The 21539-nt window shown below is 42.1% G+C and overlaps 1 protein-coding gene across 2 annotated transcripts in view; it reads right to left on the reverse strand.

The window, feature by feature from the left end:
- LOC149312228 (monocarboxylate transporter 2-like) overlaps positions 1-20062 on the reverse strand; it is a 132439-nt gene extending 112377 nt beyond the window's left edge. For both annotated transcript variants that reach the window (XM_089524233.1, XM_089524231.1), the window contains exon 1: positions 19698-20062. The gene's annotated coding sequence lies outside the window, so the exon portion shown is untranslated. The remainder of the gene's footprint in view (positions 1-19697) is intronic.
- Between the last annotated feature and the right edge of the window lie 1477 nt (positions 20063-21539).

Raw genomic sequence — 21539 nt, forward strand, 5'->3', positions numbered from 1 at the left:
GGAGAAACGAGAAGTACCGGTTGTCTAGTTCTAACAAAACATAGCTCTTTCTCTTTACATCTGAAGAATAATAAGAATCCTTACTTAAAGGAAACCCACCCATCTCCATCACAACCTCTTGTGCAACTCTAGCTAAAAGCTTTCATGTGACAACAAAGCCAGGAAATAAGTCAGGGTCTTTTTCATCTAATTTAATTTTAACTCTCCCCTCCCCCAGAAATGCTACAGATAATATATGTGAGGTAATTGCTCTTGTTCTTTCTCCATTTGCTCTCTCACACACACCCCTTACTACTAGAAAACCTGTGTTTAATACGATGTGAGAACATTAGGCTCTGCCTTTCAAATGCGTGGGCATGATTCAACAGAATTCTAGAATCCTTATAAGATAACCTATTTTGATATGGTTTTGCAATGTTTGTGTGCTCTGGGAACCAGAATAGTGGTTTGACTGTTAATACTAGAACCATGTTTCAAATCCCCACTCAGCTAGGGAAACCCACTGGGGGACCCTAGGCAAGTCACATTCTTTCAGTCTCAGAGCCAAACTGCTTTGGAACAAATCTTGTAAAGGAAACCCCATGATAGGTTCACCTTAGGGTTGTCATAAGTTGGAAACAATTTGAAGGCACACAGCAATGTGCTCTGGATATGACATCAAAAAGTGACTGTGAATTCCAAGTCTTGAATTATCATCAGATGTAAAGGTACTGCATTTACCTCTCCCTTGCCTTATGCAAAATGTACTCTATGGTCTGTACACTCATGGGAAAATTCTCCTCCATTTTATTACTAGATAAGATTTTATATAAGTTAAGAGGCTCTATCTTCTCATACAAATATTTGCTTGTTCCATTTCTTCCTGTAAAACACTCAGTGCGTAAACTATTGCAGGGATGCAAGGATTAAGAAGAAAGCCTTTAATCTGTCACCACTGATTATCAGTTGTACGATTACTGAAATACGTACTGCTGCGGTGTTAAGCAATACTTTGAGACTGTAACAGATCCTAAGTTCACCTTCTGCAGATAATGTGTCTCCTCGTAAAGATCTCCAATCTGTATTTGATAAGGATTCCCATCTCTTCTATAAATAAGTTGTTCATATTTCCTAAAATAGCTAATATTTCAAATAAGCCTATTTTTTATCAGAAGGACCATAATGGACATTTTTATCACTTAATAGAAACCCTAGGAATAACATACCTCAGTAGTATTACTATTCAGTTGTATAGTTTGCCCCCAGACTATGGTTAAAAAAAAAAAAACCTGCAAAAATAATCCAGACTGCTTTAACTGCCGTGACTCAGTGCTAGGGAATCCTGGGAATTGTAGTTTATTGTGGCACCAGAGCTCTCTGACAGAGAAAGCTAATTATCTCACAAAACTACAGTTCCCAGAATTCCCTAGCATCGAGCCAGGACAGTTCAAGTGGTCTCAAACTGAATTATTTTTGCAGTGTGTTTTGGACCATAGTTTCAACTGAGTACCTTTAGAAATATTTCAAGATAAAATTTGGATAGCTGCTCCAAAGTGTAATTAGTAAGTTTATCGCACAGGTCTTGTGGAATGGGGTGGAATAGAAGGGAATGGGAACGGGGTGGAACAGGGAAAACACATATTATTGAATGGGAGAACATCGCCGATGCTGCTGGGGGTCCCCAATCCATTCCTCATCTGTCCCACAGCAGCCAATTTTGAAGAACTGTTCAGAATTGTTCTTCAAAATCGGCTGCTGTGGGATGGATGGGGAATGGAATGGGGACTCCCAGCGGCATCAGCGGCCTTCTCCCATGTGATAATATGCATTTTCCCCTTTCCACCCTGTTCCCGTTTCCTTCCGTTCCGCCCTGCTCCCGTTCCCCAAACCCCTTTGATAAACTAAAGTATTTGGAAGCAAATCTATTGGAAACAAACAGATACAATAGTTCGTTGATAACCTGAGAATCTACTGTTAGCCTTCAATCTCATTTTTACCTCATATAACCATGCTATTTAAATTCCATAAAAATGGAATCTGTGTCTGTAAATGACAAAATTGCAGTCTACCTCCTAAATCTGTTAAACTACTGATTAAAAATGCCAGCCAAGCTTGTTGTCCCCTACACTGTCACATAGGGTTTTTCCTGTCCCTTTGACCTTCAGTGCACTTGCTCTGTCAGATTTCAAATGACTGAAATGTACAATATCTTTTTCTACTTTTGTTTCCTTTCTCCTCGCTGTAGTTTTCCTCCCTATTTGAAATAACTATAAATTCTCCCCACGTATATTGTATGTTCTTCTCTCTTTTGTATATTCCTCTTTTCTTTCTCCTTTCAGATGTTTCTGCTTTGTTCTTCCTTAATGTACTCATTCATTTGTTCCTTAACTCATTCCAACTGACAATCAAATTAAATGATTGGTGCCACCATTTTGAAAGAGCCAAGTGTCAGCTTTTAAACAATTTCCTAAGAGTCTGGCAGAAGGAACAGCATAGGGAAAATGAGGACAGGAAATCAACTAGGACACAAACTATTCTGTTTTCATTTTCATGGAACAGCAACATATCTGAACTGATTGCTTACAATGATTAGAATTATAGAACCTGGTCTCATACAACATTTGTATATACCAAGTCCAAAATGGTTTGTGAAAATAAATTAATATCATCTCAATGTCCCATGCCCAATATATTGCAAGAACCTTGCCATGAACAGAGTACAGTTATTAGGAATAAGCATGTTTATCAGTGACATTTTATCTCTCATCCATAAATAGAACTGCAGCCCATTTCTCACCTATCCCTAGGGATAGACAAATCTGTCAATTTCACCCACTCCCGCATTCAAATATTTCAAATCTTGGTAAATTCTTATTTTAAAAATGAACTGAAATATTACTAAAGGTGACAAGACCATTAGAAAAATAGAGTGAGAAAAAACAAGTGCCTATGTTGTATTTTACAGGCTTAGTTATATCAATATAACTGAAATTTCAAACATAACTTAGATGAAATGGAGAATGTAGGTATTAAGTATCAGTTCTGTATAACTCAATATATTTCCATTTTTAGAGAGACATGCTTTTTAAAGATAAAATATCTATATTGTACAATGATACTTACATATTACATCATAGCTAAGAGCAGAAAAATATGACTGTATCCAGACTTTCTGACTATTGGAAACAGAAGAATCAACCATCTCCATTATGTACTTAATTTAAATTTGAGTAAGTAAGTAATTATGGAGTATATTTGTGATGTATAAATATGTGTTTAATCTTAATAACTTAGTGTTAGTGTTGCAAAATATAAAAATAAGTGAATTACCAAAAATATTTGAAGGGATTTTTTTTTGGGGGGGGGGGAGTGCCAGAGTCTTACTAATAAGAAAAGGGGAAAAAAAACAATAATACAAGATGAATGTATAACTATTAATTCATGCTTGTATTGCCAGAAGACATCCAAAGCTACCTGCTGTTTTACCTGTTAAACCAAATAATTTGTTCCACTAAAATTTAATACTATCACAGTAATTAAATATCCCCATAAAACTATAAACTAGATAAGAGCAGCTTTCATTGTTAAAAAAATAATAATGCAGCAGAGACATGGAAAAAATTGTCATTTTCCCTCTCATTACATAACTAATTTTCCAACTTATGAAGGATAAACCTAAAAGTTGAAAGCAGATACATTCAGCTGAACTGCATCAATGTGAATTGGTGTAATGGTTTATGAGATATTTGGATATTTATTACAAAAGCACTAGATAAGTCAGATTATAAAACTAGCACATGACATAACCATTAAAATAAGTGAAACCTAGCTACAAATGTACAGCATCTAGCTTTCTACAGCACATTAAGTATTTTGATTTTATAACTGTTGTGTATAATACTAATTTAACTAAAATATTTCATGGTGAATATCTACATCTTAAGTGGGCACTTTGTTTTTACTTTTAATAAAGAGCTGCATTATTGATATGTTTGACTCTACCAAATGACTTACCTGTACCTTATTGCTGGGTGTAATATTTTTTAAATTACAGTCATTTTTTACCTCATAAATCATTGATATGAAGTTTGGTACGAAAATATACTGAATATGTACATAATGATTTTCTAGAAAGCTGACTCTTTCCTTGTATAAGGAGCACCATACTATATGGTTCCACCTGTGACACTACAGTACTTTCTTTGCATATGACTTTAGTTCAAAATAGAATATAAAATACAGGCAAAAAAGAAAGAGCAGATATTCGCAGTGCCACCAGCTTACTAATTAATAGAGAATATAATTCACTAATTACTGTCCTTAATTTAAAGGAGATGAGTTAGATGCCATAAGGTATGTAACTGAATTAAAATAAAAAGGTAGGAAGGAAGGACAGATGGACGGACGGACAGGCAAAAATGACAAACAGATAAAGAGGATTATCATCAATACATGAGGATGTATTGAGTGCTCTCCACATGTGGAAATGACTGTCTGAAAGGAACAGCATCCTCTAGATATGGAGCTTTTCCATGCAGCAATGAATGCTGAGAAACATTATCCTCTTCCAAATGTTGTTCTCACACATGAATGTCAACCTTCCCTTGACTCTCTGGATATGAACTATTATAAGCCAGTATCCCATCTACTATTTCTAAGCAAAGTGATTGAGAGGGCAGTTGCCCTTCAGCTCCAGGTTGTCTTGGATGAAACCAATTATCTACATCCGTTTCAAACCGGCTTTAGAACAGGATATGGAGTTGAGATGGCCATGGTTGCCTTGGCTGATGACCTTCACCTGGGCATTGACAGGGGAAGCGTGACCCTGTTGATGCTATTAGACATCTCAGCGACTTTTGACACAATTGATCATGACCTCCTCTTGGAGCGCCTGAGAGAGTTAGGAATTGGAGGCACTGCACTGCAATGGTTCCATTCCTTCTTTTCAGGCGGGTTCCAGAGGGTGATGCTTGGGGGCAGTCACTCTACAAAAAAGGAGCTTAATCATGACGTCCTTCAAGGCACCATCCTGTCACCGATGCTATTTAATATATATATATGAAGCTGCTGGAAGAAATCATTCAGAGACATGGGCAGGGTGTTATCAGCATGCTGATGACACCCAGATATATTTCTCCATGTCTCGGTCTACAGCTTTGACTTCAGAAGGCATCTCTCCTCTCAATGAATATCTTTAAGCGGTAATGGACTGGATGAGGAAAAACAGACTAAAACTGAATCCAGACAAAACAGAGGTACTCACAGTAGGGACCCCTAATCCAGGTATTGTGACACAACCAGATGGGGTCATACTCTTCTCAAAGGACTGTGTTCGCAGTCTGGGGATGTTCCTAGACTCGTCACTCCAGATAACAAATAAGGTAAATGCAGTGGTCAGGAGCACTGACATGGGATTACATGTATTTTTTAACTTCTAAGCCGCTTCAATTGTCATTGACAGAGAGGCGGGATATAAATAAAAGTTATTATTATTATTATTATTATTATTATTATTATTATAAAATTTATTTATATCCCATCCTTCTACAAGATGCAATTGGGTGGATTACAAAGATTAAAAAACATATATTCCAAAACCCTCAATCCCCCCTCTTAAAATACTATTAAACTTATTATTATGTCATGACAGAGGAAAGGAGAGCTACAGTGCTTTTCCCACGTGATATTAACTCTTTAGCTCAATAGGCTTGAATTCAAAGGAAAAGTCATGTTAGTCTGGATCAGTATGCAAAGGGTTATTGTAACCTTTGAAAATAAGTGAGAGAAAGAAGTTTGTCATCAAACGCATGGAGTATCTGACTTCACTCCATGCCTCTGATAAGGTAGACTCAGGCCCAAAGCAGATGGGCCAAATACAGTATCTTCCAGGTGCTTTGGGGACATGGTGCTGAAATGATGCAACCCCCCCCCTCCCCAAAGCAGTCAGAAGATGCTCTGAGATCAGCTAACATGGCCTGAAGCCAGCCCAAAAAGGGAGCAGCCTATTCAGGACCACAGCAGTGGCTGGCTTTGGGACCATGGCATCCGGTTGCCATAGGCCCGAGTGATCACAGCCACAGATGCTGCAGATCGCTCCATTTGGCCCACCTGCTTCATCCCTCAGTCTTTGAAAGCTTATGCTACAAACGTCTTTCTCCCAGCTAGTTCTCCAAGGTGCTACAATATTTGTTTTTGCAATCTGAATGGACTAGACACCCTGAAAGACCAGAATACCCTGCAAACCACCAGGAAGTGTATAAAACTCATTTCTCAGATCTGTCTGACCCACCAAGAGCCAGAAGGACCCAAAAATGACCCTTGCAGTATGTCCCTGGGCTATGGTCATATAGATCTGGTCTTCATCAATGGCATACAGGTGACTGAATTCAGGGCAACTAAACTTTCTTACCTCTCTTCCCACTGTAATCCTCCACATCCTCCCACCCTGTTTTCAGACAGGCTAATGAAGGATGTCTTGAGATAAGGCAACAACTGCACTGGAAATCCCCCTCCCCGTTAAAACATGATGCTTATCTCTTAACATCTTCTGACTTTGAAATAAGGCAGACCACAACAGTAAAGAAATGATTTTTGCAAATCCCATTGGTATAAACCTCCATAAAATACTGAAGTGGGTATAATTCCTTTGCTCAACACAACTCAACTAGGTTTACTGCCAAGAAACTAAAATATATATATATGGCTCTATTTATTAAAAAAGATATGAAAAGGAAGAAGTGGAAAGGATCTAAAGCAAGTACCTCAATACCTAATTAAGGTTTGTTTTAAATAACAGTTGAACCAGCTTTCAACAAGTGACCCCAAATTCAACAGGTGCATAGACAGGACATGAAACCAGTTCATCTAGGCACTTGCATGCACACATTAATTCTTCCAGCACACTCATATTCTGTCTTATGTGAACAAGAACATATATATTATATACAGTAGCCCTCCGTTTTCATGGGGCATCCATTCTGGACACACAGACACCCCATGAAAACAGAAAATCCATTGGCTTGAATGGTAGCACGCAGGGACACCCCATTTTGTCCCCCTCTGTTTGCCACCTATGAATGGGTGAGGGATGCAGATTCGAAGTCCGCCAAAATTGAGGAGTGAATGTATTTGTATTTGCATTAATGGGAACATCAAAACTTTCAAGTCTGTAAAATTTGAGCATGTGTCTGAGCTTTGATGGTGACAATATTATATAAATGTCCAATTAGATAGTAGAGAAATGCACACATGGAGAGATAACAAAGCACAGATTATCATGCTTAGCCTGATATTCAGATCTGATCTGATTAAGACTTTAACCACATGTCACCTCTCTTTTGGGGTGTCACCCAGTGCAGGATGAACTTCCTAAAAACCCCTCTAATGACACCACTATCACCACTTTGTCTGTCCCTTCAATAAATTTTAAATTTGCAGCTGGATAGGTTCTCTTGAATGAGCTGTTGATTCAAATATCCTTTTCCCTGCTCATTTACCAAGAGTGGTATAGAAAAAGAAGTCAAAATTATTAATGCCTACACGATTAATGGGCATTCGCATAGAAGATAAATGGAAGCCATAGTATAATAATGTCTCTTCAAGAAAGAAAAGAAGGGGAGGGAGAGATGATTCTCCCTGATTTCATGTATTCTAGGCCCTAGAAAACAAGGAAGCCAAACTAGATTGCTTGCTCTGCACAGCACTCAAACAGCGACACAATAGCACTCAGGTGGTGGCAATGATGACACTTTCTAGAAAGTTCATCACAATCCTATGCATAGTAGGGAATGCAGAAACAGTAGGAAAGCAGAACAGGATATTTCTGATGCTGATAGATGGGACTGGGCACAGCAAAGTGAGACTGAGCAGCTGGGTAAGTGCCATCTGCTTTAAGTTGGAAGAATATCACAGCCCAACGTACAGCCCAACATAGTGATCTCCAGATCTCTCCCCCCACCTCTTTCAATCTCTCTCACCCAATTCTTTCTCCAAAGTGAAAGATGAGGCAAGAAGTGTCATTCATCTATCTAAATCACTAAATGGCATATGTTGCTATTCAGTAGCCAGAAAACAAGGTCAGAAATAAGTCAGAAAACAAATGTAAAAACATTCTAAAAGACAATGCATTTTGTTAGAGGAAACACTTTCTGCTTTTTCATACCATACCATAACCTTTATTAGGCATCTCAATAAAAAAAACATCATACAAAAGTTAAAATTTTAAACTAAAATTATTAACATAAATACTATAAAATGCTTTTTCCATACTGCACAGTAGAGTCTAGATGGCAAGTATCTTACAATTGCCTGAGTATACTAAATCCCACATCAAATGAGGTTCAGATGCATTCAAGTCCCACAATTCTATTCCTAAAGAGTACTATCCAACATTAGTGACCCTTCTTGGGTAGTAGTAATAAGAAAAGGTCAGAAACATGTATTTGGCTGGTTACCTAGAACAGAACTTTTACCTCGATAAATAAGAAAGCATTTGTTGGGAAAGGAAGCCCTTATAAAGAGTGATTTTTGGCTAAACTGCAAAACCAATTGGCTGTATGTAGTGACCTGAAAGGTTAACAGATAAGACCAGAATAGCAACACAAATGATTCAATTCACCCAACTTTTTTCTATTGGGGGGGGGATCCTAATATGCTCTGCTCTTTCCTTTCTAGAACTAACTTCTTTACAGACAGATGAAATCCATAGTTATGAGAAAAATCAAAGATTAGCAATAGATTTTAGAGCAAAAATGTAATTGTCTAACTTTAGGCTGTAGATCTGCTGGTGGGACAGAAGTATCTGCTGGCTGTATCTACACTTAGATTAGAGATGGGCAACTTATGGTTAACCAAATGTTGTTAGGTAGAAGATCCCACAAGCTATGCTAGGTAGGACTGGTGGGACCTGCAGTCCTACAAGATCTGGAAGGCTACAAATTGCTCACTTTCACTTTCTGCCATGTGGAAGCAAAGCACCACCCTTCATATTGTGACACAATAGGTGTGGCTCTCATTGTTGTAGAAGAAGATGGTGGCAACCATATCTCCCTCCCCATGGCAGGTAAAGAGTTATCCATCTCCCATAGAAGAAAAGAAGAGGAAGAAGAAGAGGAAAATGTGGTGGTTATAGCTCCTGTGTTTTGGCAACCTAGGAACGCAGGATGTTAGCTGTACTATGGAAAGTTAGCTAGTCCCTAAGTGGGGATTTCTTAGTCACTCTTCCTAGACAACTCGGTTATGAGGACCCCTCATAGAATTTAGGAAATACAGCATCCCCTCTTCCTCACTCTGCCTCACAACAAGGCCTAAGACCTTTAATAGAATTAGATGCATATTTGCAAACATCTCTGCAACAATTATTAACATGTGCAAAATTTATCTTGATTTTTCTTTGGGCTTCCAAGTTTACTTCTAATAATAATTTAAACACAAACATGGCTCATTCTGACTCACAGATCTTTATGAAGGAAAAAAAAACAACCTGTAAGGCTGAATATTTTGAAAGGGTCTGCTTTTTAAAAAGTAACAAATTCTGAACAGAAACTCTGGATAAAAAGAAAACTCTGAATAGAAACTCTAGCCCTGGTACTTGAATTAAAGTGAGGCATTTGGGGCTTTCACTGTTGACTGTGTGCCTGAAACTTGACATTAAAGGAAATTCTGAGCAGCCATTCAGGTCTTATGCAATTCATGTTGCTATAAACAGACACTAGAAATATATTCAAACTCTACATGGAAAAAAAGAGATAGTTCTGTTGATATACCTAATGCTTCATTGTGCATTATTCAATCCATTCATTTTCCATGAGTCTTTATCAGGAGACGAGAGGACACCCATTTTCACTAACAAAACTGTTAAGGGCCCAGTGCTGCAGAAAATCTTCTAAGGCAGAAGTAATTTTCTGCAAAACAAAGACACATCTGGAAATATGCATTCACCACCATCACTTCTTCCTCCATGCCTGTGTCATTTTAGCTGACAACCGGACTGGAAGGAAAATAGGTTTGATGTCTATTATTACATCTCCCTTTGAAAGTAGGTTTGATAGTATTACTGTTGTTCATTATCATTATCTTTAGATTTAGATGCCAGCTTTCCTGAAAGGAGCTCAAAGGCCCAGAACAGACAGGCCTTTGCGGCGCCCTCATCATGTGCGAGGGTTGCCTGCTGGGCAGAGTGCCCACAGGCCCAGCAGCCCTCGTATGTTGCACCCACCAGATGAAATGTGCAATGGTGACGCCGCAGCTGCGCCACTTCCAGACAGGGCGGCGCAGCTGCAATGTCATCACGACATCTCTCGCGCTTTGTGGTGTTTCAGCGACACTGCAAAGAGGGGCCACTTCCAGGCACTCCTTTTTTGCTCCGCAGGAGCACCGCACAATTTGGTTGCTGCGGCGTTCCTGTGGAGCAAAGAGAGGTGCTGGGGAGGCGCCTCTTTTTGGCGGTGTGTACCCCGCCAAAGTGACTATTATAGTACTCTTTGTTTTAACTTTGAAATAACCTTGTCAGGTGGGTTAAGCTAAGAATTAAGGATTGGCTCAAGGTCACCCAGAAAGATAACTGGCCAAGCAAGGATCTGAAACTGGGTGTCTGCATTTGTAGACCAATGCTCTGAGCATTAAACTACACTGCTAGATAGACCCAGCTATACCTCAGTCTAAGCTGCTCTTGAATTATACCATACACAAAGTTCTCCTACTCCTGTCTGCATGTCCTCACACAGACCTGATATGCTAAGGGTTCCCTTTAAGACCTTTGTAAGCATCCTGCATTCCTAGGTTAAGCCACAGAAGTATCTGCTGCACAAGTAGAGCATTTCTGAGGGCCCCAGAACCGTTACAAATGGGCTAGATGCTATGTCTGTAGCATCCAGAATGACAAAGCTTCTATCACTTCTTCTTTTGTTAATCACACAACAGTTTACCTGTTTTTGCAATAAAACAAACAAGAAATGAGTAAAGCAAAAGCTGAAGAAGACAAAACACAACATTGGTCCGCATTCTGTTTCCCAGAATTCTGGTCTTCCAAAAGTCTTTCTGGAGGAGAGCCAGGGCTGGCTTTCTAGATTCTTTAACAGAAATGCCAAAGAGGACAAAAAGTGGGAGTCCAGCAGGTCTCTATATGCTATGAGGCAATAAAATTGTTGTCCATTATCACTGTTGTAAATTCTACTAAGACCCAGTGACTATGTTTGGCTTTGGCTCACCTAATACAAGACCCCTGGTATGGTGTGAAAGCTCAGGCAAAAATCAAGTCCTATCTGTGTGTACTCAGTGTGACTTGCTAAATCTGTTCCAAATGACACAGTTCATCCTGGAGGTTTACCAGAATAGAACGATTCATCCCTGCACTTTGCCAAAACTTTCTGGAACAGAAGTTACCACTTTATCTGTAAATATACACACAGTTCTTGTCCTGATTCTTCAGGTAAAGTTTTAGTAGCTGTTAACTAACTTATACCCTCCCTCACCCCCACTGCCAAAGAAATCTAGCTTTCTGAAATGTGGACTCTTTCTGTCCTAAATACTTCAGGCATTAGAGACATCTTAATGCAACCATCCTTAGTAGTTAGGATAGTAGTTAGTAGGAGCTCTGGCGGTGCAGTGGTTAAATGCTTATACTGCAGCCACTCACTCACAAACCATAAGGTGGCAAGTTCAATACCAGCCATGGGCTCAGGCTTGATTCAGGCTTGCACTCTTCCAAGGTCACTAAAATAAGTAACCAGCTTGTTGGGGGCAATTAGCTTACAGTTTTAAACCACTTAGAGACTGCTTAGGTGATATGAAGTGGTATATAAATGAAGCTGCTATTACTATTGCTAATTAATGTTTAGTATCTGAGGTAACAGCAGACATGCCCACCAGCGTTAACACATGCTGCCTCCCCCTCTATGTAATGACAAAAAGACACAAATTTCATGATCCTCAGTAGAAGTAAGCAAAAGGAGAAAGATGAAGAGAACAGGAAGAGAGGGTAGGGAAAAGGTTGCATGCATGTTGGACATCAAAAAACCTCTGGCCTTCTATACAAGGAAATGTGTTTTACAGGGAAGTCCCTGATACCGAAAGCTTATCATCCAGGGTCAAAGATAAAAGAAAAGGCAATATCAAGTTTAAGTGGGGGAGGTTACAAAAAGCTGCTGGAAGTTACATTCTGGAAGACCATATGATTCCAACTCCTGATTTAGGGCAAAGTGCACAATGTGTGAAAGGGATGCACCAATGTACTGACAAATTATTATTAGTGGCAGGATACAGACTGCCCAAAAAGGGTGGTCTATCTGCGCCTTGTTTTGCTGCGTGAGGGAGCCGCAGCAGACAAACTACACGGCTCCCTTGCACAGCAAAAAGAACCCGGAAAAAGCAGGTTCTTATTGCAGCACAATTATGATTCTGCAGTGCACCAGTGGCACACTCGCAGCATCATAATGGCACCGTGATGTGTGGCCACTAAGCATCCGTCATGTCAAAATGGTGGCTCCCATCTGTACAGGGCACCGCCATTTTGACTCCCTCGTCATGTGCGAGGGGCATCTGGAAGCACTGCCCCTCGCACGTAACGACAGCACCCCATGGTGCTCATCTGTACAGCTATTATTATTATTATTATTATTATTTGCTTATATCCCAATTATTATTTGCCTTTCTCCCAATATAGGGACTCAAGGAGGCAAACAGCAGATTTAAAACAATACAATTTTAAAACAGTACAATATCAAAATGTATAAATATAAAATTTTAAAAAACAATTAAACCATTTAAAAAGTTAAAACAGTTATGAATTAAAATAAAATATGTTAAAAATACAAAGTCTTGCGATGAAATTATTTGCCCACAAACTACACACACACATTCACAATGACTGGGCAAATATTAGTGTACAGTCGCCCCTTCAAATCTGCGGATTTGAAATCCACGGACTTGAAAATCTGTGAGGGGTGACCACCATTAACCCCAATGGGGCACATGTCCATGGCGTGTACCCCGAATGCACGCACTTCATTCAAGCCTATGGGGCTTAGATATGTGCAAGTTTTGGAACTCATAGGGTGGTCCAGAACAGATCCCCCACGAGTTCAAGGGACATTATATATGATTATTCATGAGTTTATTTAATCACCCTAGCATCTATGATGATTAGTCATATGCTTTTTTTTGCTACAATACTAATACGGTTTTCTGTGTCTAAGTAGGAGTTCTAAACAGTGGCCTAAATATTTCACTCACTCAATTAAAAATCACCCTGGATTGGCCCAACATATTTTTTGCTTGAGACAAATGACAAGATGGCACTTCTCCTCATTTCATGTATGAAGGCCAAGTATAGTGACTACTGAATCTCACACTTCAGTACTAGTGATGGGACAACACTCTCCACCACATCTGAGGTAAGCAGGGAAACTTGGGAGACCTGCTTTCTGCCTGACTCTGTCATTAGAATCATAGAATCATAGAACTGGAATAGACCACAAGGGCCACCCAGGCCAACCCCATTCTGCCATGCAGGGATTCACAATCAAAGCACCTCTGGCAGACAGCTATCCAACCTTTGTTTAAAAACCTTCAAAGAAGGAGACTCTACCACACTTCGAGGAAGTGTGTTCTACTGTTGAACAGCTCATACTGTCAGGAAGGACTTCTTAATGTTGAGGTGGAATCTCTTTTCATGTAGTTTGAATCCATTGCTCTGTCCTAGTCTCTGGAGCAGCAAAAAAATAAAAATAAAAAAGCTTGCTCCATCCTCAATATGACACCCCTTCATATATTTAAACAGGCTTCTCATATCACCTCTGAACCTTCTCTTCTCCAGACTAAACCTACCCAACTCCCTAAGTTTCTCTTTATAGGGCATGGTTTCCAGACCAGACCATTCACCATTCTGGTTGCCTTCCTCTGGACATGCTCCAACTTGTCAACACCAATTGATAGGGTAAGCCCTGACAAAGGTGATTTCAATGAAACTAATTTCACTTTCACATGGACAATATTAGACCTGGAAGCCTCAAGCATAAAGAACATGACAGTGTCTTTAACAACCTAATACAAGACAAATGTTGAGATTTACAACATTTGAAGTGCTGAAATGCCAACAAAAACCTAAAATCAGAAAAGATCTGGGATCAGTTATGCCTACCATTCTGTACTTTGCAAGATACATTTTCCAGAATTATGGATTGCACAAGTTCATGTGAACAACTGAGCATAATAAAGAGTATTAAAAACTTAGAGCTGCCATCTCTGCTTCTTCCTCTAATCTTTCATTACTACCTTGGGCAATTTTCCACATTTGGCTTCTTGCTAAAGCTTAGTGTCTTGTGTGCTTACAGTAATAAGCTGTACATTTTCAAACTGTTGGGATATGAGCCCAAGTGCACTTTGGCAGCAAATCATAAACCTTTCGGTCAAAAGAATAATATGAGTTGAGATTCAACATTGCTTCTTTGGGACTGTCCAAAATTAAATGAACAAGATTAAGAAATGGAATATACATGGATGTTGTAACACTGGCGCTGGACTGGAGCAAAAGCAAAGGTTCTTTTAAAAGGCTCATGATACTTCAAAAAAATTTTTTAAAAATGGTTTATAAAAGATGTTCAGGATTCATTGCACCCCGATTGTGAATGACCTCCCAAACAATATTTATTTATTTATTTATTTATTTATTTATTTATTTATTTATAAAATTGCTAGTTCACCCTGAATCAACATAGCTTAGGGCAAGATATAATTAAAATAGGTGGTGGAAAATAACAGTATAAACTTCTTAAGTTGAAGCAATTTTCATTTTTTTTAAACAGTGGAAAAAACAACCAGATGAAGAATGAAACCAGGGTCTCTCTATGCAAATAGCCAGAAAGCCTTCATTGCTGTGGAATGCCTGCCCAGATGGAAGCCTAACTGGTCCCAAACCTAGTCTCATTTCAACACAAAATCAAAGCGTTTGGGGCCCAGTCATCATGACCTGATCATTTATGTTTCCACTTTGGCATACACTGCATATATTATTTTGGATAATTTTAAACTGCTTTATGGTGCTTTATAACTGAATGGTTTAAAATTGTCCAGTATTCCCTTACTGCCTGTATTCTGTCCTGAGATCTTTGGCTACAGGGCAGGAGACAAATGTTAAGATAAATCAAGATGTATCCGCTCAGAGGTAAGGCCTATCCTATCCATGTATGTACAGGTTTGCAGCCTGGAGTGCTATTCCACAAGAGCAGTAGATTTTGAACAGTGGAGCAAGACCTTCACAGTGAAAACTTTTCAAGGGGGCACAAGAACTGGAGGCCCTGATACCCCTTCCTCCTCTTCCCTAACTTTTTTTTGTGTGTAAAATTTATGCATGCATTAAGTTAAAGATTGCATTTAGTTAAATAAAACTTCTAATTTGAGCAATGTTATTTCCTTATCAAATATCAAATATGCATATGCATGAAGATGGGCATGAGAATCCGCACACTAAATAAACACAGTATTTTTATTCATCTACTGCATGGAGTTCGGAAACATGTGGCAAGGTTAAAAAGTTTCTGTACCACTGCACAAGAGCTTATGCTATCACTAGGATATGGTTTGCATGTTAGACCCCAAAAACCAGGGTTCGATTTCCTGCTCGGCCATGAAACCCACTGGATGAGCTTGGGCAAGTCACACTCTCTCAGCTTCTGGGGAAGGCAATGGCAAACCACTCTGAACAAATCTTGCCAAGGAAACCCCCTGACAGGGTCACCATAGGGTTATGATAAATCAGAAACAACTTGGAGGCACAAAACAGTTTGAAACTCTTAGACAGAGAACTCTTGTGCCTTAGCAAATGAGAAATTGAGGATTTTGTAAGATGCAGCTATGGGAATTAAAGTGGTGTCATAGTGTGCAGTGTAAAAGGGCACTTAATGTGCTGGAGTGCTTTTATTCTCCATGTTTAAATAATTGTTTTACATTATTTCAGTTCTGTTGTCAGTTTAGTACTATCAGAACCTTGGCCTTTTGTAGATGTGTAGCTGCATTATGATCTTACTTTAGGGTCACCATAAGTGGGAAATGACTTGAAGGCACCCAAAAACAACAACAAAGATGCTAGAAGGGCAGCCATGGCTCAGGAACCCTCCAGGTAACAAATCTGATTCTTCCAGTACAGTATTTTCTGGGCTTTAGTTCCCCTGTGGATACCAAAATCCATGGATGCTCAAGTTATATACAATGTGGCACAGTGGTTTGAGTGTTGGATTGTGACTCTGATGACCAGGGCTCAATTCCTAGCACAGCCATAAAAACCCACTGGGTGACCCTGGACAAGTTACACTCTCTCAGCCTCAGGGAAAGGTAATGGCAAACCTAATCTTGCCAAGAAAATCTCAGGATAGATTTGCTTTAGGGTTGCCATAAGTTAGAAACAACCTGAAGCCACACAACAGCAACAACAACCACAAAGGGAACCAAACCATTTCGGTCCACCTAGGTTTGCTCCCGTGACATATCCACTGACTTCTTGACATTAACAGTAATACCATTTCCCCCCTCTCTTTAAAGCCGTGAGATGTTTGCTTTTTCCATTGTTTCATTAAAAGGGCAGCTAAGAAAGTGGTTGAATGGAGGCAAATGGAGGAGAAGGGAAAGGCTACTGCTCTACAGGAGAGGATATTTTTCAAAAAAATAACAACAACAAAGTGAGGAAATGTTATGGAGGAAAGAAGTGATATGATAGCTCTGTTTAAGTATTTGAAGGGGTGTCACATTGAGGAGGGAGCAAGCTTGTTTTCTGCTGCTCCAGAGACTAGAACACAGAACAGTGGATTCAGGCTACAGGAAAAGAGATTCAACCTCAACATTAGGAGGAACTTCCATCCTGACAGTAAGAGCTGTTTGACAGTAGAACAAACTCCCTCAGAGAGTGGCAGAGTCTCGTTCTTTGCAAGCCTTTAAGCAGAGGCTGGATGGTCATCTGTCGGGAATGCTTTGATTGTGAGTTCCTGCATGGCAGAATAGGGTTGGACTGGATGGCCCTTGTGGTCTCCTCCAACTCTATGAGTCTATGATTCTATGAAAAGGGTTACTCCAATGTACAGCCTAAACAGATGTAAACAAGATCTTAAGAGCTAAATGAAGGATTGCTTTTTGGAATATATATACGGTGTTTCCCTGAAAATAAAACACTGTCTGATATTTATTTTTCCTCAAGAAGACACACGATGGCTTATTTTTCAGAGGATGTCTTACTTTTTATTAAGTATGGTGCAACAATCTACATTTATTCAAATAGAGTTAAATTGTCTTCTTCTGGAACATCGTCATAACTCTCTAAACCCGGAATTCCATCCTGAATTTCTTAAGACTCCATTTCCTTCAGGACCATCTTTCCGTTCCCTTCCTCTCCCTTTCCATTCTGCGCTTGGCCCCTATCCCTATGTCTTATTTTCGGGGTACGGCTTATATTGTGCAAATGCTTAGGAATCCTGCTACGGCTTATTTTATGGGTATGTCTTCTTTTCAGGGAAAGAGGATGTGTGTGTGTGTGTGTGTGTGTGTATTTGTGGAACATTTTCAACCCCTGAATATGCTGGAACCTTGTGGGTTAGAAAACCAGTGGATAAGGAGGGCTGCCTGTATTTGCTTGGAGAGCCCCGGAGTCCTCCTGGCCGAGTGAGTGGCAAGAAATGCAAGAAGAGCGCCTCTCTTTCAAGGGCGACTGGGGCGTGAATGACGACCCAGCGCTGCCCTTGCCAAGCCACCTGGGCCAGCTGAGGCCTCCCAAAGACACGTGGCCTGAGCGGCCTCCCAAATCGGGCAAGAACCAACCGGCTGCTACAAGTCAGCCAAGCCTCCCTCCCTCCCTCCTTCCTCCTGGAGCCTTTCATCCTGCCGCCTCCGCGCCTTTTTCCATGAGCAGCCTCCTCGACCTCCAGCATCCTCCTGAGTGAAAAAGTAGTCACCCTCTGAGGGCTTTGGGAAGGAAGAGAAACCAGCCCCACCTTCTTGCCCCTCAATAGCCCTGAGGCACGGAGATAAGAGCCAGAGGCTGCAGCAATCATTTGTTTAAATCAGCTTGAATGGCGCCTGGCAACCAACTACCGTTCCCAGAATTCCATAGCATGGAGCCATGCTCCGTTCAAAGCAGGCTCGAAACAAATTATTGCTGCAGTGCAGCGTGAGGCGGGGGAAAGAGAGACCCAAAACGCGTGATGCTGCGGCCTCCTCTTTGGTCACTCCTTCTGAGGAGGGAGCGCAAGCCACACAAACACTTATTGGCTCCCGGGCGCAGACGCCATGGACACGCCATTCTGGATACACACACCTCCCCGACACACACACACACAACTCTCTTGCCAACCGCAGCCGCCTCGGCTGCTGCCTGCTCCCACCACCACTCCCGCCCAGAACCCCACGTTCAGCCTTCCCCCCCGCAAAGCTCCAAAATGGCTCCTTCGGGTCGTGGGTGGGTGGGTGTGTAACCACATACAGAAGAGCCGCCTGTCCTTGGAAACCAAGGCCTGCTGGCACTGGCAGAGAAGCCTCCTCTGAAGGGGCGGCGTGGTGTGGTGTGGTGGGAGCAGGAGGAGAAGACCCTTTAGCCGCGCTACGGGGTGGATTGAGGGGAGATGGGGGGGAAAGGTTTAATGCGGGGTTCGTGGGAGTGTGGAGCGTGTGTGGGATTGTTGTTTTTGGCCTCCGTGGGCGACTGACTGCCTTTCCTCACTGGAGAGGAAATGGGGGCCCTCCCTGTAGAGGTAAAATGAGGACCCAAGGGCAAGGCGTCCTCAGTCGCGTGAGAGGAGGGGGGCCTGCTATTATTATTATTATATGCAACAGCAGTAGCAGAGGTGACACCAGACAAGGGGACGAGCGAGGCGGGTGGCATCCTTCCTACTCTACACACAGTTATTTAATAATAATAATAATAATAATGGCAGCCGCCACTCTTATTATATTATTATTATTATTATTATTTTAGCAGCTGCCACTCTTCCCACACTGGGCGACTGAGAACGCTTCACCCACCTCATAATAATAATAATAATAATAATAAAGGAGGCCAGCTGGCCCAGTGGTTAAATGCTGGCCCAGCCGCCTCTCGCAGACCGCCACAAGGCTGTGAGTTGGGTCCTTCAGGGTTCTTAAGGTCCTTCTGTCGCTAAATTGAATTCTCGGGGCAATATTGGTTTACACATTGTAAACCGCTGAAGAGGGGAAGTGCGCACTGCTCAGCGGTATAGAAATGTGCTTGCTCTTGCTCTTGTGTGCGTTAACTGTGTGGCTTTTGGGGGGTGGAGAAGGGCCGGCGGGTGTCCAGGTCGTTTGTCTTTCACACACCTCCTTCTCCCACGCGTGTCCGCGGGGCCCCTAGCAGCCGGGCTCCATCCTCCTGAATCCCAACCGAGGCACTCCAAGCGCAGCAGCAGCAGCAGAGGAGACACACCACCAGACAAGGCGGCGGCTCAGGCGGCTTGCATCCTTGCTACTGTATTACACAGCAGTTACAACCGACTCTCCCAGACACGGCGGCACAGCAGAAGCGGCGGCGGCGGCGGCGGCGGCGGCTGGAGAAGCAGGTCACCGGTCCCCAAAGAGCGGCAGACAAAGGGCCCCCGCCGGGAAGGCTGGCCCCACGGAGGCTGCTGCTGGCTAAGCCTTGCTGAGCTGCTCCCTTTTTTGGCCTCCAACCCCTTCCCAGCCCAAGCCCCAAACCCAAGGGGAGACCCTGCTCCGTTTTACGTTACCTGGCTGGCCCCTCTCTCTCTCTCTCTCTTGGGTCGTGGGCTGGCTTTCCTACTCTTGCCGCCGCCGCTGTCTCTGGCTGAATGGGATTATTTATTTATTTCCCATGACGTGGCTGCAGAGGGAGGAAGAGGAGGAAGAAGGAGAAGCAGAAGAAGGGCCTTGGGAGGAGAGGCGAGAGGTTCAGGCGGAGGAGGATGGAGAGCTTTCCGGCCGGCTCCCGCCTCTGCTTTTTGTTACGGAGGGATTGGTGTCAAGGGCGGCCAAGAGCTCCTCCGGTGGCATCGCCGACCGCCTTCCAGGAGTGGGGCGGAGGAGGCGGCCTTTGTGCGTTGCTGTCTTGCGTGCTGGCTGTGTGTGTGTTAGGTGTGTGTGTCTTTTGGGCCCGAGGGGGGAATAAGGCGGCGGGGAGGCGCCGGCTCCGGAGCTCCGTGGCCGAAGGAGAAGCGCGGAGGGGCTAGAGAGGAAGGAAGGAAAGAAAATGTAGGCCATGACCAAAGGGACACTGCAGGGACGTCCTCCTTTTCCAGGGCACGACCTCCATGTCAGCCGCCTTGTGCCCAGGAGGAATGCCAAAATGCTTTCCGTTTTGAGCAGGGCTAAGAAGCATGTAATTCATGGAGTGTATTTAGCTTTGTATTTGGCCATGGCCTACATTTTCCTGGAAAGTCCTCCATTTTGAGTTGAGGACATCTGGTCACCTTAGACCAGACACATCCTCCTTTTCCTGGACATGTCCTCCATGTCAGCCACCTTTTGCCCAGGAGGAAATCCAAAACACCCTCCATTTTGAGCAGGGCTAGGAAGCATGTATTTCTTGTCGGAGTGCTTTTACCTATGAGTAGTCATGGCTTACCTTTTCCTAGAGAGTCCTCCATTTTGAGTTGAGGCCATCTGGTCACCCTGGACCAGACACGTTTTCCTTTTCCAAGACACGTCCTCCATTTCAGCCCCCTTCTGCCTAGGAGGAATTCCAAACTGTCATCCATTTTGAGCAGGGCTAAGAAACATGCATTTATATTTATAGGAGTATTTTGAGCTGTTATGTCCCATATTTTCCTAAAAAGGCATCCATTGTAAAGTGAGGACATCTGGTCATCCTGGACCAGGGTGACCAGGCATCCTCCTTTTCCATGACATGCCCTCCATTTTGAGCAGGGCTAAGAAACATGCATTTGCATTTCTGTGGACACATCCATAGTTTATCACATTTTACGGTGGACATCTGGTCACCCATGGACACACATGCAACCGCTTCTCTAAACTTAGCTACTGCCAGCCTGCTGCAGAGAGGTTTTAAAAAGAAAAATTAAGCATGTTTTTAAAGGGATGAAAGTAGTGCTGAGTGCTGCTATTTTTCTTTGGAGCTCTTAGACAGTTATTGCTGTGGGAAGGAGAGGCCATCCAACCCTAAACCGCAGTTTCCCCCTCAACTTCCCCTTTCTTTCTCTGGATGGTGTGACTTCTTTGAGGACTCTTCATGGAAAGAGGAACCGCTGTATCTTTGCAGTCAATCTCATCCTTGAGACTAGCCCAGTGGTGCAAGTCACATGCTGTCAGCCTCAGGGGAAGATAAGGGCAAACCTCTTCTGAACCAATCTTGCCAAGAAAACCCCATGATAGGTTCACCTTAGGGTCACCATAAGTCAAAAACGACTTGAAGGCACACAGCACATACAGAGACCCCTTTATCTGTACATGTGGATGTCATCCCACCCACCCCCCAACACACCACATAGTATATGAATAAAGTATATAGTGTTTACATTTTCATTAGCACATTCATATATATTCATATTTTAACAGTTGAGTCCCTATATTTGAAGCAAGGCAAGATATGAATA

The sequence above is a fragment of the Sceloporus occidentalis genome, unplaced genomic scaffold (assembly GCF_023333645.1).
Source record: "Sceloporus occidentalis isolate IW3139 unplaced genomic scaffold, rSceOcc1.0.p SCAF_5, whole genome shotgun sequence".
NCBI classification, from domain to species: domain Eukaryota; kingdom Metazoa; phylum Chordata; class Lepidosauria; order Squamata; family Phrynosomatidae; genus Sceloporus; species Sceloporus occidentalis.